This window comes from Paroedura picta, chromosome 4, assembly GCF_049243985.1.
Source record: "Paroedura picta isolate Pp20150507F chromosome 4, Ppicta_v3.0, whole genome shotgun sequence".
Classification (NCBI taxonomy): domain Eukaryota; kingdom Metazoa; phylum Chordata; class Lepidosauria; order Squamata; family Gekkonidae; genus Paroedura; species Paroedura picta.
This window is the reverse complement of record NC_135372.1, coordinates 44607199-44632605: the sequence shown is the minus strand read 5'-3', so window position 1 is coordinate 44632605 and position 25407 is coordinate 44607199.

Genomic DNA, 25407 nt, shown 5'->3' with positions numbered 1-25407 from the left:
TCCTTCTTTAAAAGAGAAAGAAGAGAATAAGAAAAATCAATGGACCAAGACTTTAACAAAGCTATAACAATGCTAGTTTGAACCCAGGCATACTATATCCTAGTCCAACATTAAAACCAGTAAAGCACAGCCTAGAGTTTTAAGGGGGGGGGGGGCAAGAGGGGAATTATTCTATTCCATACTCCATTGCGACATCTCTATTTTTAAATTTCACATAGTAGAATAAGTAGAATAAGGAGAACTGGGCCTTTGCATGCTCATCTTTCCTCTTCTCAAAACAGACACCCCCTGAGGTAAGTGAGGCTGAGAGAGCTCTGAGGCAACTGTGACTGCCCCAAGATCCCCCATGCTGGGTTCTATTCTGCATTCCCCCACATGCAGCCAGCTGGGTGACCTTGGGCTCGCCACAGCACTGATAAAACTGTTCTGACTGAGCAGTAATATCAGGGCTCTCTCAGCCTCACCCACCTCACAGGGTGTCTGTTGTGGGGAGAGGAAAGGGAAGGTGACTGTAAGCCGCTTTGAGACTCCTTCGGGTAGAGAAAAGCGGCATATAAGAACCGACTCTTCTTCTTCTTCTTCTTCTTCTTCTTCTTCTTCTTCTTCTTCTTCTTCTTCTTCTTCTTCTTCTTCTTCACTTCATTAGCATTAACGAAAATTCAAACTGGCATCTCTAGTTAAAGGAATTCAAGTAGTAGGTATTATGGACAATCTTTGCCTGAGATCCTGGAGATTTGTAGCCAGTCAATACAGGTAGAAGCAAGCTAGGTGAAGCAATTGTCTGATTTTGTATAAAACACTTGCTCCTATTCACCTCCTGGGTAGTTGCTGAAAGAACAGAAGAATTCAAAAGCTGGGCGGCCATTTCTGTAGTTTACATTATTGAGTCTAGACCAGTGGCCCAGTAAGAAAAGTGAAAAGCGTGTCCCATTACACACAAGATAAAGATGCATGATTAAAGGCAATTTTGTAAGATGAATTTTTGCGATAACATTGTCTTATAGGAGCTGTTTTTATTCTTAATGGGATTCTCTTCTGAAACGTTAAATGTTTTTTTTCTAGCTTTGACAGACTGATGTAAAACAATGGGGAACAGAATGCCTGACAGGTACCAATTGGATTTACAGGTTAGGGCTCTGATAAGCCTGTCTCCTCAGAATGAAATGTTCATCTCTGCGCAGATTACAGTGCAATGCTTCAGTGTATCGGTAGATAAGATAGTTCATTTAGCTCCCTGTTGTCCCCTGTTTAACATCTGTTTCTCAGAATTGCTAATAGACAGTCCAGCTGCAAGGCAACATAACAGAAGAGGGACATGAAAAATAAACAGGGCAAGCATAATCTTGCCTGAGGGACAGGTGTATACCAAAAAAGTTTCAAAGTGTTAATAGAGACACCCCAATATTTTTAGAAGTCCTGTCCTTTCTTTGGTGTAGTGGTTAGGAGTGCGGACTTCTAATCTGGCAAGCCAGGTTCGATTCTGCGCTCCCCCACATGCAGCCAGCTGGGTGACCTTGGGCTCGCCACGGTGCTGATAAAACTGTTCTGACCGGGCAGTGATATCAGGGCTCTCTCAGCCTCACCCACCCCACAGGGTGTCTGTTGTGGGGGGAGGAATGGGAAGGCGACTGTAAGCCGCTTTGAGCCTCCTTCGGGTAGGGAAAAGCGGCATATAAGAACCAACTCTTCTTCTTCTTCTTCTTCTTCTTCTTCTTCTTCTTCTTCTTCTTCTTCTTCTTCTTCTTCTTCTTCTTCTTCTTCTTCTTCTTCTTCTTCTTCTTCTTCTAAACCAATCCATTTTAAACACTACTGACCAATAACATTTTTATTGGCCTCGACAAATGCTAGCAAATAGAGGACTGTCAGCATGATAATGAGCAAGGTCTTTACAAGCTGGAGAGCCAGCTTGGTGGGGGTTAGGAACGCCGACTTCTAATCTGGTGAGCTGGGTTTGATTCCCCATTCCTCCTCCACGTGCAGCCCGCTAGGTGACCTTGAGCTTGCCACACCACTGATAAAGCTGTTCTGACCGAGCAGTGATATCAGGGCTCTCTCAGCCTCACCCACCTCACAGGATGTCTGTTGTGGGGAGAGGAAGGGAAGGTGAATGTAGGCTGCTTTGAGACGCCTTCGGGCAGAGAAAAGTAACATATAAGAACCAACTCTTCTTCCTCTTCATAATTATAAAACCATATAGAGAATGGCATCTTTGTATCAGTGCCAATGAGCTGAAGGCAGGCTTGCCAGCTCCAGGTTGGGAAATTCTAGGAAATTTTGGGGGTGGAGCCTGAAGAGGGCTGGGTTGTGTAAGGGGAGGTATAATGCCATAGAGACCACCTTCTAAAAGTGCACATTTTTCTCCAGGTAAACTGATCTGTACTAGTGGGATATTTTCAGCCATCACCTGACTGGAAGGGACAAGCTGGCAGAAGCCTTTGCTCAAGCCCTGAGATGGCTTGGCTTGTACAGATAGCCTCTTTAATGACTGCACAGTGTGGAATTGCACACATGCATGTTGACCCTTTGATGATAGCAGGATCCTTTTGTATACTGAATAAGTTTTTAAAAAAGAGAGTAAAAAAGTAAAAATATATTTATACCTCCTTACTTGAACAGTGACTTGGAGAATTAAGTGATCTCCAGCAGGGATCTTCTGGGAAATTTTAGGGTTAAAATGAGCTTAATCATTGGGATTCTGAGTGAAAGGAACAAACCATTAACTTCTTTATGTATTACAGACAGCTCTCCAGGATATGCCTAGAGACACTGTTAATTAAGGAGAGGGTTGAAGTATCAAAAGAGGAGAACCTGTATTGACTAAACCTGAGCTTGTTAATTATTGCCATGTCAACAAAGGCTGCCAAGAGTAACAAGTGTTTGAACAAGGGACTCAGAACTGAAATCTTAATAAAGGAAATGTATCAATACTAGCAATCAGGATCCTAGCCATGGACGTCACCAAAGCCAATTCTGACTGCAGATACTGGGAGGTTGGGATGCAGAATACCAGTGGAGGTTCTGCATTTCACACCCATCTAATCGGTTCATAAAATTCATCCATTCTAGGTACTGTCTTGACTTGCTTCCTCGGTGATCTCCCCAAATAAGTAGGATCGTCTTGGATGTGTGCCTATAAAGAGGTTCTTCTAGGGAATGACTTGAATAGTCTTCATACCACATTGTGGTTATAATGAGCTTTCCCAGTCAGAGATTTAGATCCTGTATCACAGAGCTGCAGGGACACAAGTTCCCAAAGAGCTTAAACAAATGATTTGTCAATAAAATGACAGTTCTGTCAAGCCCTGCAAAATCTGTTTGACCAGAGACAACCTGTGACCCGTCAGGTCAAATGCATCTCAACAACTATCTGATACTGAATCTGTACATAACCGGTGAGTTGCATTCAGGTCAGAGGGTATGTTTGTGGAAGGTGCGCCATTATTTTGTTTCTTGGCTCTAAAATAGTCTCACCAGAAATAACAATGCTTCTGTAGGGTCACTTTCAGCTTTGGCCATCACCAGACTTAGAAAACAAAAAACATCCTTACCAATCACAGGCAGGGCATCTACAGTATTCTGAGCAAGGATTAAGAGTTGGGGATAGCTAAAATATTAGTAAGAGCCTCTTGTGGCACAGAGTGGTAAGGAAGCAGACATGCAGTCTGAAAGCTCTGCCCATGAGGCTGGGAGTTCGATTCCAGCAGCCGGCTCAAGGTTGACTCAGCCTTCCATCCTTTCGAGGTCGGTAAAATGAGTACCCAGCTTGCTGGGGGGTAAACGGTAATGACTGGGGAAGGCACTGGCAAACCACCCCATATTGAGTCTGCCATGAAAACGCTAGAGGATGTCACCCCAAGGGTCAGACATGACCGGTGCTTGCACAGGGGATACCTTTACCTTTAAATATTAGAAAAAGCTGGTCAGTGTGGGAGATCCCATTAGAAGAGTAGAGCAGATTTTTGTACTCGGCTTCTTTACTACTTGAAGGAGTCTCAAAGAAGCTTACACTTGCCTTGCCCTCCTCTCACCACCACAGATACCCTGTAAGGCAGGTGAGGCTGAGAGAGTTCTGAAAGAACTGTGACTGTCTCAAGGTCACCTAGATGGTTTCATGTGAAGGAATGTGGAATCAAACCCATTCCTCCTGATTAGATGCTGACGCTCTAAACCACCACATCAGTCTGGGCATGACAGAAGTCATTCTTTCATCAGGGCCCATTCCGCACACATAGGATAATGCACTTTCAATGTGTTTTGGCAGTTTAATTTTTCTGTGTAGAACAGGAAAATCTACTTCTAAAGTACATTGAAAGTGCATTATCTATTATGTGCAGAATAGGCCCAGATCTATGTGCGTAAGGTAATAATCCTATGGTAACATCATATAAAGAGCCTCTTGTGGCGCAGGGTGGTAAGACAGCAGACATGCAGTCTGAAAGCTCTGTCCATGAGGCTGGGAGTTCAATCCCAGCAGCTGGCTCATGGTTGACTCAGCCTTCCATCCTTCCGAGGTCGGTAAAATGAGTACCCAGCTTGCTGGGGGGTAAACGGTAATGACTGGGGAAGGCACTGGCAAACCACCCCGTATTGAGTCTGCCATGAAAACGCTGGAGGGCGTCACCCCAAGGGTCAGACATGACTCAGTGCTTGCTTTACCTTTACCTAACATCATATTGGGGGTAAGGCACCATGGTGTAGCCCAATCTCATGAGATCTCAGAAGCAAAGCAGGGTTGGTTAATATTGAACTTGTATACCACCACTCCCAGCCAGCTGGCTCAAGGCAGTTCACATCAAGATAAAAAAATATAATTTAAAACCAGAAACAACCCAGCCCAGCCCAACCCACACTACTCCCTCCTGCAACAAAATGGCTGCATATGCTACCTCCCACCATAGGGTTGGGGTGATGGGGGGCAGCCAATGGATGCACTTGGAAGAAAGACCACCAAGGAAGACTGTGCAGAGGAAGGCAATGGCAAACCACCTCTGCTTTTCCCCTGCCTTGCTGGGGTCACTGTAATTTGGCTGCAAATTGATTGTATTTTATCAAGAATATAAGGAGGAAGAAGAAGAGGAGGAGGAGGAGGAAGTGCTTGTATGCCAGTTTTTTCTACCCTAAGGAGTCTCAAAGCAGCTTCCACAGTTGCCTTCCCTTCCTCTCCCCACAACAGACACCCTGTGAGGTAGGTGAGGCTGAGAGAGCCCTGACGTTACGGCTCTGTCAGAACAGCTTTATCAGTGCCGTGGGAGTGAAGGGAACGAGGAATCAAACCCAGCTCACCAGATTAGAAGTCCATGCTCCTAACTACTACACATACAAAATCATACAACTTTCTGCCTTTATCCACAAACTAATTACTAACTCTAAGTCTGTCATCTTCCTCAGTTGTTATGACTATAAAGTTATTCCCTATACTTCATCCCTACTGATCTTTTAATAGGTTTTGTAATAAGCTATTACTGAAGGTGTTTTGATACCTATTTGATACCTTCTCAGCATATTACACTACGTGATCCTACATAAAACAGAAAAAAAACAGAATCACATTTGGGCACTAATAAGTAGATTTCTCTCCCTTTTAAAACCTTATCATAGGCCGGACTTGCCATACGCGGCAGAAAAAAACATTTTGACTACCAAAGGGCCAAAAGCCCTCATCCAATTTGCAAGGCTCTATACAACATGGGCCGAGAGGCTGCCATGTTTGAGCCCTGTCCAAAGCTATAATCAAATGACCAAGTCTTGGGGGATGATAGACGTGTGCGCCATGCAGCTGTGTTCTCGTGTGTGTAATAAGTTGTGTTCTCATGTGTGTAATTAGTTGAAATGTGGGTCAGTGGGGGTGGGAAGAGCAAACGAATACAAATGAGACTGGGAATACACTGACTGAGAAATTGTTGTCCAGTTTATATTTTTTGCAGGATCAAGTTTTACGTAAAAAAAAAGAAAAGGATTTTTCTTTCAAGAGCAGGCAGACAGAAGACTGCAATGAATGAGAATTCTAAAGGGGGAAAAATCTGTCCTTTCAACTCTTTGTTAACTATCCTGTTTCTGTGAAAAGTTGAACAGTACTTTGATTCCATGGGACACAGCTGGAAAAGTTACCAAACCCCTCCTCCCTCCCACACACATAATTTCAATGCTGTTTTACTACTGCAGAACACTTATCTAGCTCTGGCTGCTGCATCTTAGCATCTTTTCTTTTTCTTTCCCTTGACCTTATTTGACCAGATAGCCATTTAATCCCATTGATTCATTGTCAAAACCAATAGGATTAAGTGGAAATGGGGACAAGTGCGGGCAAGGCCAGTGCAGCATGGCGGTGGAGAAAAATAGCAAGAAAACTGCCAAAAGCAGGAGCAGCTCTTCAAGACTCAGAAACAAACATGGAACTGCGTCAGCGGTTCCATTGTCGCTTCAGTCTTCTTTGTGCAAGGATGCTTTCACCCTCGGTTGGTTCAGCTCATGTTCTGCTTGCTGTTCATCAGGGGAGAGCTGATTTGGCTCTGAGTAGTTAAGCAGTTAGTGAGCAGTTCAGACCTTTTCATAAGCTTATGATCCCTTTATTCAGAGAGTACAGTGCAATCAGCAGTGTTTTGTCCATGTGTGGCCTGATGGAAGCCCTTGTTCCTCTCCATGGATGTCAATGCTACCCACTGGTCCACAGCCAAATGTTTAAAATTAAAAGATATGCAAACACAGACTTCTTCCCCCCATTCCCCTTACCTTACCTCCTCCCTTACTTCTCACAGCAAGAGGGGTGCTGTGTTCTATGGTCCTCCACTGCCTCATGTGGCCAGCTTGTGGCTGGTGCTGCTCTGCTGCCACTGGCTTCACCTCCCATCTTCCAAGGCTGGTTCCACTCTCCTGAGCTCAGGACCAGCCTTGGAATATGGGTGGTGCTGCAACAGAGCACCGAGCAGGGCTCAGAGCTAGACCCTGTTGCTCTGCCACCGCCGGCTCAACCTCCTGTGTTCCAAGGCTTGTCCCACTTTCCTGAGGGTGGGATGGCCTCAGAAAATGGGTAATAGCGTGATGCCAGAGCACCAAGTGGGGTTCAGTGCTGGGCCTTGTGCTCTGTTGCCACCACAATCTACTGGTGCACTCCCTAAGGCAGGAAAATGGACATCACATCCTTTATCATTTCCACACCAGCAGTAGATGTGTTCCACATCAAGAAGCCCTCCTGGATAATTTAGTTGTGAATAGCTTGTGGAAAGCCAGAGGGATGGGGTACTTCTTAACCTCATCAGGCAGGCCATTCCACAGAGAATGTACATATAGAGGCAGTTGTTGATTTTGCCCATTTGCATGGTTGGATCTGCAGAAGGCCCTGGTCAAGTCGAATGAAAATGGCAAGCCAGAGCATGTGGAGAGGAACTAAAGCCATACAGAGCTTTGTATGTGGTAGCAAAGACCTTGAATTCATCACAGTAACTGAACTTACTATTACAATGTTTGCACTGATATACATAGCAAAATGATATCGTCCAAATGAAGTGGTAATACCTAGAAGCAGTTTCACTGTGTGCTGAGGGTGAACATAAAGCTGGCATTGATTATATTTGAGATCTGTGTTGTTTAAGAATAAATTGGGGCATTAACCTCCTAAAATATAGAAATAGTTTAATGGAGAAGATTGAACTTTCTAGCTGAGTAAATTAGCTGCATTAAAGAGACAAGCATATAAACAGCTAGGCAAAAAACTGAACAGCTATTATGATAATATAAGACTTTTCCTTTGATGCTGTACAATTACTTTACATTATGTCACTATTATCCTCATTTAGCTCTGATGTTCTGTAGTAGAATTATATACTACAAACAAAGGAATTTCTGGAACTTGAGAGGGGGCTTGAAGATTGGGAATGCTGTTGAAGTTATCAGTCCTCACAATGGTAACTGAGAGGGCATTCATTTTTAAGGCTATAGATATTGGTTAATTATTAGGGGGCATTGGGTTTTTAGATTTGAAAATTTTCAGCAAACTCGGAGCTTTTTTCAGGTTTGTCTGTCTTATCAGTTCAAGGCTCCAGTCTCTGGATTTAAGTATCCACAAATCTGTCAATGTAGAGAATTAGATGTCTTGATGGTGCGAAGAAGAAGAAGAAGAAGAAGAAGAAGAAGAAGAAGAAGAAGAAGAAGAAGAAGAAGAAGAAGAAGAAGAAGAAGAAGACTTGGTTCTTATATGCTATTTTTCTCTATCATAAGGAGTCTCAAAGCAGCTTACAATCACCTTTCCTTTCACTTGTGAGGCAACTGAGGCTGAGAGAGCCCTGATATTCCTGCTTGGTCAGAAAAGCTTTATCAGTGCTGTGGCGAGCCCAATGTCACCCAGCTGGCTGCATGTGGGGGAGTGGAGAATCAAACCCAGTTTGCCAGATTAGAAGTTGGCACTCCTAACCACTACAACAAGCTAGCTGTAAACTAGTGAGCTGTGTTTGATTCCCCCATCCTCCACATGTAAGCAGCTGGGCATGGCAGAGTGGGAACCAACTTTCTGATTTCTGTCTCTTGTATACTTCCCAGTTTGACAGGGGATGCAAGGATTTTATTTTTGCTGTCATCACCAATAACATCATCACTAACACAGAATCCAAACACCTGCAATAAAAGAAGAGCTGCACAACTGTGTCTTACTAAGAATTTAAAAGGAGCCCTCCTAAATTGTATCCAGTGTAGTGTAGAGAGCCAGGGTAATGGTTAAGAGTGGAAGATTCTAATCTGCAGAACAGGGTTTGATTCCCCACTCTTCCAGATGAAGCTTGTTGGGTGACTTTGGGCCAGTCACAGTTTTCTCAGAACTCCCTCAGCCCTCCCTACCTCACTAGGTTCCTGTTGTACAGAGAGGAAGGGAATCTGTTTGCATGCTGCTTTGAGTCTCCTTAGGACCGTATATGCACTGGAGGTTTCATGCCAGACTGCAGGCTAGAGTTTTAGTTGTGGCAGGTTGTCCCTCCTCTTCCTGCACCCACATGGGGGAGCATTTGGCCTGGTGCACCTCATCCACCCCTGATTTGTGCTCCCGCAGGGGAGCTGGGGCAGTGAAGTTTCCAGTGTGTAAACGGTCTAAGATAGGGAAAAGCAGGGTTTATAAACATCATCATCATGTAGTCCATCTCCTATTTTTCACACTGGCCTACCACTAATTTATCTAATCCTTCAGTTGAAGTGATCAAAATTTGTGGTCATCAGGGATAAGTGAGAGGCACTGCGTGAAGAACCCCTTCCTCTTGTCTCTCCAGAAGGTACTTCCCATCAATTTAATTTCATAATTCTGTACCCCTCAAGTTCTAATATTTTGGGAGAAAACGACCAAAAAAGGCCTCCCAGTGCATGATAATATAAACTTCTAGGATTTCTCAAACTTAAATTGTCTATTTTAAAAAAGAACACCCCAAACAACCACATTCTTGAGCCTTTCTACATAGAGAAGGTTCACCAACCTCTTGATTATTTCCTTTTCCTTTTTGGCACCTTTCCTATCATTCTGTCTGCTATGGCTCATTGATCCAGGGCTAAGGGTGTCTCAGAAGGCTTCTAGAAGGTCTCCCATCCCATCATCTTGATGGCATTTCACTAGTTTCCATTAAACATTAGTGATTTTTCAGGGGTGGTATCAGATGGGTTGAAGACAATGAAGTACTAGAAATGTCTCACAGTGGATTAATTTGTCCTTGCAAATTTGTGCATTAAAGAAGGTGACAAAAAAACTAATGAAATCTTTAAAGGGAAGATGAACGTACCTCTTCCGCGGTACCCGTGAAACTGCAGCTCATGTCCTTTGCCAGGCAGTTGGCATTAGGAACGTCTGTAACCCTTTAAAATAATGATGCAGTTAATCAGTTCTGAATTACTTTGGTATTAATGTGGATGTCATAAGTAGAGTGTTTTGGGGATTTCCAATGGGTTTCATCATGGTAAAAATGGCTGCCAATAAATGCCAAAGGAAATTAATGTCTAAAAGAGTCCATTACTTGTAAGCATTACTTTATAATTCATTGTTATAGATTCGCACACCCACACCCACACCTATAATATGCCAGCTGTAATTTTTTTTGAAAATCCTATACAGAAATGACTAACTGTTGTGCAAAGAGGCCCAGCTTCCTGGGACAACGTTTGGATCCTTGCTTGAGCACTACATGACCTCCTCAAAAGTATGAATACAGTTTTCTCTATGTTCATCTAATTATTATTCCCACCGATTTATTCCCTTATTGACAACCAAATTAGTATTTCACTGTTTTCACAGATCCCTCACTGTTTGTGTTGCTAACAGCTTCCCATCTGGAGTCTGAATGGTCATCTAAACTAACGAGAGGCATGGATGCTGCTGCAGTAGGGGAAGTGGTTATTTTGAAGTACATTGCTGCTCTAATGTGTCATTGCTCAGACAAGCAGACTACTCCCATAAGCAGTTTGCTGCTTTCACAGGATTCTCTGTTTTTTGCTGCTCTGATGTCACATTTTCTAGCTTGGGCTTCTTCTCCCCCCAGTTTGGTCACATGGTAGATCATTTAGCAAACAGGGATCAAATGTATGAGGGCAAATAATAATGTATGAGGGCAAAACAATAAAGAAACACTTCTGGGATCAGTCCCATGGGCAATTCATCCTGACTCCAAGGAGCTTGGGGTTAGTTTGCATGTTCCCTCCTTTCATGTATTCCAACAAAACTGGGAAGGAGAGACGGCTGGAAGAGATTGATTGGCTCAAGGTCACCCTTGCTTTATGCTTTGTGAGCCAGATTGGGGATTTGATCCTGGCCCCTAATATGATACTTGGAGAACTCAAACCATGCTGCCTCAACACCATGATTTCATAACACTTTATAACAGGCAGAAAATTCCCAAAGCATTCATGATTTTAGACATATCTTTCATCCCATTTGCAGTGGTTCTGACAGTGGGTAGATGTTTATACAGCTCACTCTATCCTGAGGATAAAATCTCAGATTTCTCCCCTACTCCTTATAAAAGGGACAAACAGCAAATAGGAATCAAGCCAAACATTGAAAAGTTGGAGGACGGTCATCAGATTCATAAGTTTCATTAATGCACATCTGAAATCTATTTTATGCAGAAATCATAAATATAAAGTTACCTTGTTGGGCATCCTTAAAAAAAAATGAACTAGTGTCTTGTTCAGAGTATTTAATATAGCAGTGGATTAGAGGTGAAGAATCACTGAGCTAGTTGAAATTATCCTTCAGGGTAAGAGAAGCTAAATGAAGACAGGAGAAGAGAGAGAGAGAACTGAAAATGAATGAATTAAATTAAGAACCACGTTTTCAACATTGCCTCATATGTTTCTGAAATTCCATTGTCAGTTTGAGTTCACCTTGAAATGAGATTTCCTTCTCTATTTCTCAGAATGTCTATGGTCAGCAAAATTCAGATATTATGCATGCCATAATGAAAATTCATGTAATCCATGGAAGAAGAAGAGTTGAGGTTTTTGTACCTTACTTCTTACTATCCAAAGATATCTCAAAGAAGTTTAAAACTGCCTACCCTTCCTCTCCTCTGTGAGGTAGGTGAGGTTGCGTGAGCTCTGTGAGAACTGTGATGAACTGACACCCAGCTGGCTACATATGGAAGAGTTGGAAATCTAACCTGGTTCCCCCAATTAGAGACTGCTGATCTTAACCACTACACCAGGCTGGGAGAGACTTGTGAGCCACAGTTTGTATCCTAACTCTTAAGTTGAATATTGTGAATGCTACATAATTGTCACCGTAATTACTATCCCTAAGCCTTTTGAAAGAGGACATACCTGCATGTAAGTGTACATGTCCTGACTGGACACCTGAGGTCAAAAATCTCCAGTCACTGAAATTATTTTTAATCAGTCTCCTACTAAATCTGTAATCATCAAGGGCTACCACTTGACTAGGTTTTCCTTTTTTAGCACTCCAGACATTTGGCGGGGCCTCTGGTCCTTTTGTAATATAACAATTACAGTTGAGTGTAGAAGAACACAGTGTTTCAAGTGCATTAGCAGGCAGACATGTTAAAATTCATAGGCACATTAATGTAAAAGACACAGGATTAATCATTAGGGAAAGGGACCATTGGACACTCAAATCAGAAAACAGTCTATAGTGTGTTATTGGGGTGGGGCGCCCAGGTACATGTAATTATGGAAGTCTAAGAATTAAGCATCTTTTTTCTTTCCATGGGTAGCACTGAAGTTTGGGAAAGCAGACAAGTTCTGTAAGGCCTGACCACATGTTCTTCTTGAGAACAAAAATACCCCAGGAACAATAACTTTACCTCCTTTGCACTTTCCCCTAGAAGTCAGCTAAATCAATCGGCATCCTGTAGGAAACTACAGAGCTTCATCATTAAAATCTTTTAATAGAAAAAGTCTATTAAACTGACTGGAAGGGTGTTTGTTCCCTTTCCCCTGATCCCAGGAAAAAGCTTATCAGCATCAAATTAGCCCTTAAAAATGCCAAGCAGTCAATTGGGGAAAATCATTCTTGTAAAATATTTTCTTTTTCCATTTCATAAGGGGAAGATTCAAGTGAGTAGCCATGTTGGTCTGAAGTAATTCCCACTGTCATGATGGTCAGTTCATAGTCTGAGGAAGAGTACTTGCACTCGAAAGCTCACGCCTTGGATAAATCTTTGTTGGTCTTAAAGGTCCCACTGGACTCTGATTTTATTTTTCCATTCCAGTGAAGGGTGATATGAATCCAAAAGAGCAATCCTAAGGGCACTTCCTGGGGGTGATCCTCATTTAACAAATTTCTGTAGGATTCTGAATAGATCACACTGTAAACATTTAACATTTCAGTAAACCTAGAAGAAGATAGTTCCTACTTGATGCCCTCTTAGAAAATCTCCCCAGGAATTTTAGAAATCCTGTATTATGTTGAATAGGGATTAGGCAACAGAATAAAGGAGAATAGGAGACATGACAGAGAAAGGTCTCCAAATAACACAAACGAACAAAAGGACAAGGAACTTTGGATGTCTAAAGTTTTGCTTGCTTCTGGATGAACAGCCCAGAGTGCTACAAATCAGTTAATTTGGTGAAATAATTTATTGTGTAAGGGAAGGGATGTAAAAACTGTAAAAGATAAAAATGTGCATACTGTGCATGGATCTGATGTTAATCAAATATATGCTATTTTTTATCAAACTGACTTGTAAAGTTAATTAAAAGAAGCTTTAACTTGTTTTTAGAACCATTTTTTCACTTGACAAGATTTTAGCATGATCAGCAGCTAGAAGTACAAGTTGGATATGATTATGGGAATAAGAGCTTTTTATATACCCCAACAGCTCAAATGCATAGGGACAACATCCAGTCTTGACCAGTTCCCCTCCTTTTCACAGCCTTTATTCCATATAACATTTATCTCTGTGGATCCTATGAATCCTTACATAACTTTTCTTGTAGTCAAATGTGACATCTTGCTCCCTTTTTCACCAATGAAAAAGCTAGTTGGCTTCTGGCCAAGAACCACATTGAAGGAGCCCACCATAGTTCCAATTTGAAGAGTTGGTCTTGACATGGATGAGAAATAGGGTTGTGGGTGTCCTGCATAGTGCAGGGGGTTGTACTGGATCAGTGGTCCCCAACCTGCGGGCCATGGCGCGGCTCCCTCTCCCCGCCCCCCCCCCGCAGTAAAAAACTTCCCAGGCCGCAAGCTTGCAGGTCCGAAGCGCGGGCGCGGCCCCGAAGCACGGGCGGGGCCCGAAGCGCGGACGGGGCCACGGGCGTGGGCTTTTCCTAAAGAGGACTAACACAACTTCCAGGGATTCCCCAGAGGTGGTATCATGCTTTTGGGCCAACAGCCTCTGTCTGCCTGTCTCTCTCTCTGTCTATCTCTCTCTTTGGAGTGGCAGAGGGAAATGGGAATTGGAGATGATCAGCACTATTCCCATGTGCCAGCTTCCGACCTCCGAGCACTTGTGAATATACCTCTGCAATGGTCAAGGTTTGCACTTTTTCAGCTGCTGTATGATGTGTGAACAGCAAACTCCTGAATCATGTCAATGGGGGAGGGGCTCTACCTCCCTGGGGTTTTGTGTGTGTAAGAGAGAGAGAATGTAGAATAGTTATTGGGAGCTGGTGGAGCAGCTCAAGCAATGGGAAAATGTCCCACATTGTGCACAAGTTGTTTCTAGATGAGTTTTTAATGTGGTTTTAAATGTTAACTTTTATTCATGCCCATAACTGCAAAGGAGAAAAGGAAGGTCAGCTCTGTGCTTCTTTAGTACCCTAAAAATGTTGTCCTCCACTTTCTGACCCTACAAGAAATGCCTCTGGTCATGAACAGGCTGAATACCTGCAAAGAGAGGAGAAATAAACGAATAAGCCCAGATCTAATGCAGCTGCTCCTAGCAAGATATTCCCCATCTTGCTCCCCTGCTAAAAAATACCTGTGGCCACACCCATGGTGAATACTTGCTAACATTTGGAAAGCTGTTATTACATCCCTGCAGGAGGCTCTAGCTGCATACATGGATTTCCCTTTCTTCCTATCCTTGCAACACCTTTGTGAGGTAAGATAGGCCAAGGAGGTGTCTGGTCCTATGGTGGCAGACCAAAAAACCAAGGCTGTCACTCCACAGCCTCACCGTTAATCCACCCTGAGTGGACATGGATCTTGTGCCATATTGACACCAGTTGCCTGAAGGGTGTAAATTATTTACACTCCCAGTGTTTGCTTACTGCTGCCCGTCGTGCTGAAATATGTGAACATTTTACCAAACAGTTTTGTTGCTGAGAAAAAGAAAATGATACCAGAAGAAAGAACCATGGTTTCCCGCCAGAGGCCCTTTTGCCTGAGGCAAGAATTCTTTTTTTGTGGATTTGGGGAGTCAAGGCATGCCCCACAAGGCATGTCACTACAGTTTAGAAATGCTTTCATTGTAAAACATAAAACAAACAACAATGGAAAGATCCTCAAGTTGTTGAAGGCTTCTTAGAGCAACAATTTACAGCAGCTCCAATGAAGTCTAACTGCTGCTGTTTCCTTTTCCTGTGTATCTCGTCTGCTTAGATACAGCCTCCTAGCATAAACATCACCCAGCAGGCATACTGGGACAGTAGTACGGTAGGGGTACACTTCCTCATCAACTTGACAGGTCCGGAAATGCCTGTGCAGCTGCGTGTGTAGATAAGAACAGCCTGGCTAAAAATATATATAGGAATTTCTGACTGCCCCTCTTAAAACTGATCAAATAAAAAACATACAAACAAAGCCGTGGAGGGATTCTCGCCTGGGAATCACATAGTTCAACAGAATGTCCATGGTTGGCACTTAAGCAGTGTTTTTTAATACTTGTTAATTTCAAAGTACCAGCCCCTATGCTCTTGATACAGAGATCCTGTGTATACAGCCAGCACTTTGAGAGCTCTCTGATCAGGAAAATCCTTGTGGTCAGCTTCCAGCCCTGGCTCCCCCCCCGGCCAACCTCTCCTCGACTAAACATATTAAAGGATGTGGAGAGACCTAATGGTGTGTGGCTGAATTTGGGCTGCCCCTCTCTTCCCCCCTGAAAAGGCCTGTGCGCGGATGTTTGGGTAGATAACATTGCTTTGCTGCAGCCTTCTTTATCGTCCTGCAAGCGTGCTTTGATGTAATGAGCAACGTTTTTTTTCTATTGTTGGGGAATATCTGCTGGTTCATCACTTAGGTCAACAGAATGTCCAGGGTGGATGCTTAAGCAATGGCTGTATTTTCTATCCTTGTTAATTTCAAAAGTATCATAGCCTGATTAAAATAAACATATTAATTTTGGATGTTTGATGCTAAAAAAAACAGCCCTGTGCTCCTGATACACAGATGCCTGATTTATTTTCTCTCCTTCAAACACACGGTTTGCAATGGAATCCTTTGCATATCTCTCAACCTTGCCCCTCAGTTAACCCCCCCCCTCTCAACACATATTAAACGATGTGCAGAGACCGCGCAGGGTCTGACTGGATTTTTAAACGGTAGATCCAGGATATTTCAAATCGTTTTTTTAAATTATCCAACCCACTTTGAATGTATCTCTCCATGCACTAGATTTGTGTCAATTAAAGGCAATATCATTATTACCAGCATGTAAAACAAAAAAAGCACCTACTCTACACTCAGTATCCAACTATGACTTGATTAAAATAACAAAACGAATTAATTTTGGATCTTTGATGCTAAAAAGCATACCTGCAGAGCTGGCTGCTGTACAGATTTACACATAGGGAGTGCTCTGGGACTCCGAGGAGTTCTCTGTGTCGCTGGAAGAAGTCTCAGAGTGTGGAAGGGATGGTAGGGGTTTTTTTTGTGGGGGGGGGGAGTCAGGTGAGTGTATGTAAAAAAGCACCTCTGCATTTCTTCCCTATACACTCAGTATCCAACTGTGGCCTGATTAAAATAACAACATGTATTAATTTTGGATCTTTGATGCTAAAAGCCAGTCCTGCAGAGCGGGCTGTTGTACAGATTTACACATAGGGAGTGCTCTGGGGCTCCAAAGGGTTCTCTGTGTGGCTGGAAGAAATCTCAGAGAGTGTGCCAGGGGTGTTAGGAGAGTTTTTTTGGAACTCCAGGAGTGCGCATGCTACCAACATTTAAATGTGCCAATGAGTGTGGGGGGCTCTGGCTGGGAACTGCCTTTCAAAAAGGGAGAAGGGGGGGGGGGCATCCTGCTGCTGGACCCTCTGCCCCATGGAAACCACACCAGCATATCTACTGTAGAGTCTGGATGAATATATATTTCAATTCAAACACATAGCTCTCAGCCTGTATGATCTGGCTTTCTAAGGAATTGCTCAGCCAGTTTGCCTACTGAATAGCTCACATATGTCAGAAAGGAAAAGACTGGTTAGGCTCCTCCCCCCCCCCCCCCCGAAACGGCAGGGAGTGTGATTGTGGTTTGCTGTAGCTTGGCTGTCCAGGGAGTGTGTTTTGGGGTGGTTAGTAGAAGGGTGGGTACGAGTAATGGCTTTTTCTTCTGTTGTGGACTCTTAAAACTGATCAACATGAAGTTTTTATTCTTGTTAATTTCAAAGTAGCAGGCCTTTCCCCCCCCCCCTCCCTCCATACACAGAGCCTAAAGCAGCTAGCTGTATACAGTCAATGATGTGAGAGTATCCGAGTTGACTGATTTATTTTTGGAGAGTGGGTGCCCAAGAAGATTCACAATATAAAGAAAATACATAAAATATATCATATAAAATACATACAGAAGCAAATTTTAAAACCACAATGTAGGACTACTTTAATCCGTTGCAATCCTAAATAAAGCTGACAGCTGCTTAGTAAGGACCGAAAGCGCGAGGTTCGGGTGTACAACCCAGAGGAGATTGTTCCACAAGTATGGGGGCTGCTGCTGAAAAGGCCCTTTTTTCATGCAACCACCAAATAATCTTCTTTGGTTACTGGGATAGCCAGGCAGGCCTCTCCCAGTGATCTTAATTCCAGGGCTGAGATTTTCTACGCAGTGGTATTTTTGTGTACAAGGAAGCCTTAGGTTGTCAGGGCTCTCACTCGCAATCTGCCATGGTAAGCCGCATGGAGGATCACCATCTCACTGAGAATTAGATCTACATTCTAGGGAAGATCTTGTGATTGGAACACCAACTCAATAATTTGGGTCTTAAAAGCAGCTAAAGGAGATCTGATGTGGACTGGAGCCGTGGAAATGGAGAAAGGGGGAGCGTTTAACTTTTGTCTCAAAGTCGTTTCACCAAGCAAAAAATGGCCTTCCCCAAGCCTGCGTAGGGGGAAAAGATGGGCATAATACAAAGGCCTGACTTTTTTCTATACCAGGACTTAACGGACCTAGGGAAGGGAGGAAAAATTTCCAATGGGGTAAATAACAGATGGAGAAAGTTCCTCATTACCACAACATCAATCTAGTCACACACATACACACACACCCAACTTCTATCTAGGACCAAATTACATGCTCAGTTTTCTGCTCCGTGTCTTTTTTCCTAGATGCTATTCCTGGGACATCTCTTGCTACCCTACAAAAGCAGGCTCCCCCCTCCTCTCCCATACTTTTGTTTTATAGTCTTGTGTTAATGCCACAACTCGTACTGCTGAAAACTCACAAAATAATAAATACCACAACATAGACAGAGTGTAAAAGAGCACAGACCCCTCCACCTCCCCCCAAAATATTCTCAACACGGAGTGTTTAATCAAGAATTGTATTTATTTGGATTTTTATACAATGTTTAAACAAAGTTATACCCGATAACAGCAATATTCCTACACGTTCTGAAAACCTGCTGCCAGCAATCTGAACAACAGTTTGTACAGATAGAGACAACTTAGTCAGTCAGCTTGGTATAGAGGTCAGAGTGCTAGACACTGATCTTGGAAACACTGCTCTGAATGCAGTTGTGGAGAAAAAATTAAAAGCAAAATGCTTGCTTATCAATTGCACTTAGGGTTTCTTTAGAACAAAGCAGGGGGTTAAGGGGAACATAGTGCTAATCCTCTAAAATGAAATGAATGAGTCTTAAAGCGCAGACTTTAAGATTCCGTTATTCTTGAAGATGTATAAGGGGGTAGGCTGGGGTGGGACTAGGCTGAGGTCCCTGTATCTGTTTTAGTATTGATAAGAGATCCCTCCAAAAAACAAAAACAAAAAACAAAAACAGGACGTGTGTCTTAACGATTTCTGTACTGTGTCCGGTCCTCTGAAAAAAACAGGCATTTCCCCCTTGCAACTATACCACATGTCTAAAAGCAGTTTGTGGATCTGAAGGAGTAACAGATTAAAGATAAACTGTCACAGATGAACATTTTCCTGCCTGTCCTTTCCTTTCTTAGCATTTGGGGTGGGGGGGGGGCGGGGAGGGTCTAACATTATCAGCTTGCTTGTCTCTAATCAGGACTTCTGTGAAGACACTCTGCCTGTGAAGGCAGAGGTTTTTTTCCACCAGCGCTATGTCTTCAAACTGCATAGGAACTGCAAGGAAGTGTGGTGTTTATGCTTGGGGAGATAATGGAAAGCAAGACAATCAGAGTACATTCCAAGATTTTGACAAACAGTTGCCCGATTGCAAATAAATTTTATTTAGCTGCTACCTAAATCATGAAGAACGTATATGCTTCAGGTTCCTTTTAGCAAACACCAAAATAGCCCAGGCATCTGAACCTGCTCATATTTATAAAATAAGAAAGTGATGTTTTCAAAGTACAGGATGCTTGTACAAACAGAAATATTATTTACATCGATCTTGTTAATTGTTAAATCTTGGCAATGTTATAAGCTCGAAGAAAACTTTAGGGGTCCAACAGAAATGCGCTCCCCCTTTTCCTCCAAAACAACTTTACCAAAGCAATGTGCCTTTTTACATACCATCACCGTAGTTGTATCGTTAAAAAGTTTTGATTTTAAAAAAACAAAACCACATGCTGCAAATTATGAACCTGTGTAGGCATGGTACCTTGGTAGAACTAAACAAACAAACAAACAAACAAACAAAGGTCTTGCATAACAACAGAGGTGCTGCAAGGTTACAACAAGATTAAACTAAATCTCCAAAGAGATTCCCCCACAGCCTAAAGAATAAAATATCCTGAAAAAATAAGCATATACGCTATATAAGACTTGTTTTGGTAGCTTAAGAGGCCAAACCGGTAAGAAATATTGCACTACGTGTCTGCACTTTCCTTAGAGTGTTGTACTCTAAATAACTGAATATAAAATAAGACAATATTTAAAATCTTAATTAGGACCGCCAATAAATAAAACTAAATTACACAGATGTCATACTAAATACGACGGATTTTCTCGTCCTTCCATTTTCTCGCATCAACCCCTGCGAGGTAGTTTAGGCCGAGTGATTGCCCAGGGTTGCACAGTAGCCGTTACAGTTGAATGGGGATTTGAACTCAAACCTCTCCAGTACTAGTTCAGCACTGCTCGCTACACCATACTACTTCTCTGATTATTATTCAACTTTCCAACCAAAATACTGGCTTCCAAAGTACCCGCTTTACCAAAAGACTATATGGATGGCATGTAAAATTCCATCAACATTGACTCCAGGGTTAGGGATCCCCTTACTGCAGCACACCCCCCTCCCGATCCTAATGATTATAGTTAGACATCAGAAAGAGGCATTCTCCGCAGAGCTTCCGGTGTTACATTATGTGAACATATTATTTGATGGCAGATACTGAAAAGCCAGATTATGTAAAAGTGCTTTTATGTAACAATTATAATTTTTGATAGGCCAGGTTTTCTGGTGTTGAGAAAATTTGTAATTCTTCTTCCATGTTTGTATTCTGGATTTATTTTATCTAATTAGCGGCCATTTGTGATAGTTTACAATAAGGGGTACAACTAAACTCTTCTATATGTATAGCAACGATACAGCACAAAAGAAATGTGCATCATAAAGTATTATTTCATTAGTTTGGGATAATTAGCATTTACCAAATCTTCATCTAGCATTCCTCTAATAAATATCTGGTAAGCCATCTGATCCAGGCACTTTTTCCGATTTAATTTTTATAGCTTCCATAACCACCGTTATTGTTATAGGACCAACACAATCCATCTTTGTTCTTCTGTAATTTTTAGCCAAATTTTGCTTCCTATTTTTCTATTTTTGTCAATAATACATCATGGCCTTTATAGAGATTAGAATTTATAGCAAGCTTTTTGTTTTACTTCCATTTGTTTTAGCGTTATCACAGAAAGTGTTGTAAGATATTTTATTTGATGAGAGAAATTCCTGGTAAATTTCTTAAGCCATCCTCTTTTCGAATTTCTTTTTTGTCTCTTTTTCTCGGGTTCAGCATTACGTTGTATAAACAGTTCACATGCATCCAAAACCATTCTCAAATTCCATTATTTAAAATACTTTATAATTCTGCAGACTTCAATATGTGAGACAAATCGAATCTTTTGCTCCTCACTTTTGTATTCTGGATTATTTTATCTAATTAGCTGTTTTTTGTGATAGCTTACAATAAGGGACTCAAGTAAATTCTTTTAATGCAAATTAGACTCTTCTACCATATATGTATAGCATTGATATTGCATAATAAAATTATGCATAATAAATTGTTATTTCATTAGTTTGGGATAATTAACATTTACTAATACATTGGAGAAAGCCAACCTTTTATTATTATTCAGCCACCCCGATTTTAATGCTTTCTAAACACAGGAGTAATAATTTACAGTTGGATAATTAAATCTTCAGGCAACATTTTATATAAACCCTAAGAAATGCCTGGCTAAAATGCATAGGGACTGATGTAAGAATAGGCCGATAGCATGGCTGTTTGATCTCGAGTGCGCATTAGTGAGACAACATGAGGCTCTTATGTGCCCATGCTCTAACAGTTCTCAAACAATATTACTTATTTATTTATTAACTTGCCAACCACCTAATCATAGACCTAATCATCACCACCTAATATTTCATTTAATCTCCATCTAAATTGTACTAGGTGTTAAGAACCAAATTTACCAGGTTGTGGCCAGAAAATGTATCCTATGAGTGAGGGAGAACAATTCCCCTTTACCTAATTCTAACAGCACACTTGTTTCGTGTCATGCCCTTCAATATGTGGGGGAAATCTAATCTTTTGTACTTACTCGGGGCTTTCCCCAGTGCTGGATTCTACAACATGGTTTAGACCTTCCACAACCAATATGTTTACAGTTCATAACGCATTTATTGCAAACATCTGATTTTGTTTTACCTAGAGTTTTTAATGTTCATACTGCTTTAATGGCTCTGGTTTTAATAATGGGAAAGTTGGCCTAGACAATGACTAAATAAATGTAACTGTTCAAATAACCATAATTCTCCACTGAATCAGCAAGCTGGATATTAATATTTTAACAAAATAAAATACTAAAATAAGAATACAATTTTCTTTCTATGAACCGTACGATAGCCAGATTCAAACCCACTAGTTCTTACAGGGCGATCTATGTAGGTGACTTTCCTCTCCTCTCAAAAAGTGAAAAGCTTCAAATTTGGCTCAAAACAAAACAGTGTATGTACTACTTATTAAAAATGTAGCCCCTTTACTGCTGTACAATTTGTTACACATCTAATTACAATATAAATCAAACTGATTTACTTTAGAATGTTATCTTTATAGAAAGAACAATGGGAAAAATTACCTATGCAGATGCCTTAGTATCTCTTTCTTGTTATTTGGAACTCATGTCCACTTAGTTGTCCAGACAAATTGTAAAGATTCACATCTTTTTGTAATCTATAGATTTTTTACAGAGTAATCCCAGTCTGCCATCATTTCCATATTTCTTCAGTTCCTCAGAGCTGTATTACAGGTTCCAACGGTGTCTCTAATCATAGATATAGCTACAGATCTCCCAAAATTTAAATCCAAAATTGCTTTTGGATGCACCATGCTCTGATTAAAGCCCAATTGGGCATCTGCTGAGCTACTACCCTCAATCCTATGAAACAGTTTCACATCCAAGTGGAGGGGTAGGGTGCATTGGACTTGTACTTCTTGGGCGCCTTTCTTTTTACAACCATGTTTTATTCTCCCTCTACTCATAGATGCCCCTGAGAACACAGGCAGAGGAAAAGTCTGATTCTCACTATAGAGTGGGAAGGCCCCCATACTCAAGCAGGTAGACAAATATTGTGCACACATATATAGCTTAAGGGAAGACAACTGAAGCGATCAGTGCTGATTTAGAGAAGTTTTATTATTAAATTTTAAATTTGTAACCTTAAATTTTAAATTTGGAGATTCTTTTACTCTCTGGGAGCGGTGTCATCCTTTCCAGAGTGTTTATCATAATTGACAGATCCGGCACCCCTCAAGAAGCTGTACTTTTGATGGTATGATATCTGGTTACAATAGTCACAGCAGTCGCGCTTCACAGGGCAATGTGCCGCCTCGACTATCTGCACAAACAGCTGCCAATCCACTGTTTCATCAGAGAGCTGCAACAACAACAACAAAAAAACACAATCCTATTTTTTATTTCTACCCCACTGCTGAGGGATTCCTGACAGTTAGAGAGGGTTTTTCTGTGGAACAAGCTTCCTCAACTGGTGGTGGGTTCTCCATGTTTGGAGATTTTTAATCAGAGGATGGATAGCCATCTGACGGAGAGGCTGATTCTGTGAAGGCAAAGGGGTGGCAGGTGACAGTGGATGAGCGATAGGGTTGTGAGTATCCTCCATTTGGGGGGGGGGGTGGACTAGACGACCCAAGAGACCCCTTCCAACTCTTATGATTCTATGAATCTATTATTCTTCCTCCCTTTGTCCCACATCCCCCTCACTTACCCCTTCTACTTACCCCTTCTACTAAAAACTGAGCACACTCAGAGTGCTCTTCCTCTTCAGCAGCAACTTTTCCGCCATCTTGTGAAACTACGTTGCACGCTGCTTCTTCAGGCTCACCCACATCTTCACGAACAGGCCCTCTCTCCGACTTCATTTCTTCACATTTTGCCTCCTCCATGAGATCCGAATCCTTTGGCACGAGCTTCATTCCCTCATTGATAGCCTCTTCCATCATGCAGGAGCGTACAAGAGCAGCAGAGGATGCACAAGAACGAGCTTTCTTTTGTTTTAAAGAAAGTCCCCGGTTCAAGACGGCGTCCTTCCTCGTGCTGGGATCATCCCGCGATATTTCTCTCTCACTCATTGGCACGTGTAAATATCGCGGGATGATCCCAGCACGAGGAAGGACGCCGTCTTGAACCGGGGACTTTCTTTAAAACAAAAGAAAGCTCGTTCTTGTGCATCCTCTGCTGCTCTTGTACGCTCCTGCATGATGGAAGAGGCTATCAATGAGGGAATGAAGCTCGTGCCAAAGGATTCGGATCTCATGGAGGAGGCAAAATGTGAAGAAATGAAGTCGGAGAGAGGGCCTGTTCGTGAAGATGTGGGTGAGCCTGAAGAAGCAGCGTGCAACGTAGTTTCACAAGATGGCGGAAAAGTTGCTGCTGAAGAGGAAGAGCACTCTGAGTGTGCTCAGTTTTTAGTAGAAGGGGTAAGTAGAAGGGGTAAGTGAGGGGGATGTGGGACAAAGGGAGGAAGAATAATAGATTCATAGAATCATAAGAGTTGGAAGGGGTCTCTTGGGTCGTCTAGTCCACCCCCCCCCCAAATGGAGGATACTCACAACCCTATCGCTCATCCACTGTCACCTGCCACCCCTTTGCCTTCACAGAATCAGCCTCTCCGTCAGATGGCTATCCATCCTCTGATTAAAAATCTCCAAACATGGAGAACCCACCACCAGTTGAGGAAGCTTGTTCCACAGAAAAACCCTCTCTAACTGTCAGGAATCCCTCAGCAGTGGGGTAGAAATAAAAAATAGGATTGTGTTTTTTTGTTGTTGTTGTTGCAGCTCTCTGATGAAACAGTGGATTGGCAGCTGTTTGTGCAGATAGTCGAGGCGGCACATTGCCCTGTGAAGCGCGACTGCTGTGACTATTGTAACCAGATATCATACCATCAAAAGTACAGCTTCTTGAGGGGTGCCGGATCTGTCAATTATGATAAACACTCTGGAAAGGATGACACCGCTCCCAGAGAGTAAAAGAATCTCCAAATTTAAAATTTAAGGTTACAAATTTAAAATTTAATAATAAAACTTCTCTAAATCAGCACTGATCGCTTCAGTTGTCTTCCCTTAAGCTATATATGTGTGCACAATATTTGTCTACCTGCTTGAGTATGGGGGCCTTCCCACTCTATAGTGAGAATCAGACTTTTCCTCTGCCTGTGTTCTCAGGGGCATCTATGAGTAGAGGGAGAATAAAACATGGTTGTAAAAAGAAAGGCGCCCAAGAAGTACAAGTCCAATGCACCCTACCCCTCCACTTGGATGTGAAACTGTTTCATAGGATTGAGGGTAGTAGCTCAGCAGATGCCCAATTGGGCTTTAATCAGAGCATGGTGCATCCAAAAGCAATTTTGGATTTAAATTTTGGGAGATCTGTAGCTATATCTATGATTAGAGACACCGTTGGAACCTGTAATACAGCTCTGAGGAACTGAAGAAATATGGAAATGATGGCAGACTGGGATTACTCTGTAAAAAATCTATAGATTACAAAAAGATGTGAATCTTTACAATTTGTCTGGACAACTAAGTGGACATGAGTTCCAAATAACAAGAAAGAGATACTAAGGCATCTGCATAGGTAATTTTTCCCATTGTTCTTTCTATAAAGATAACATTCTAAAGTAAATCAGTTTGATTTATATTGTAATTAGATGTGTAACAAATTGTACAGCAGTAAAGGGGCTACATTTTTAATAAGTAGTACATACACTGTTTTGTTTTGAGCCAAATTTGAAGCTTTTCACTTTTTGAGAGGAGAGGAAAGTCACCTACATAGATCGCCCTGTAAGAACTAGTGGGTTTGAATCTGGCTATCGTACGGTTCATAGAAAGAAAATTGTATTCTT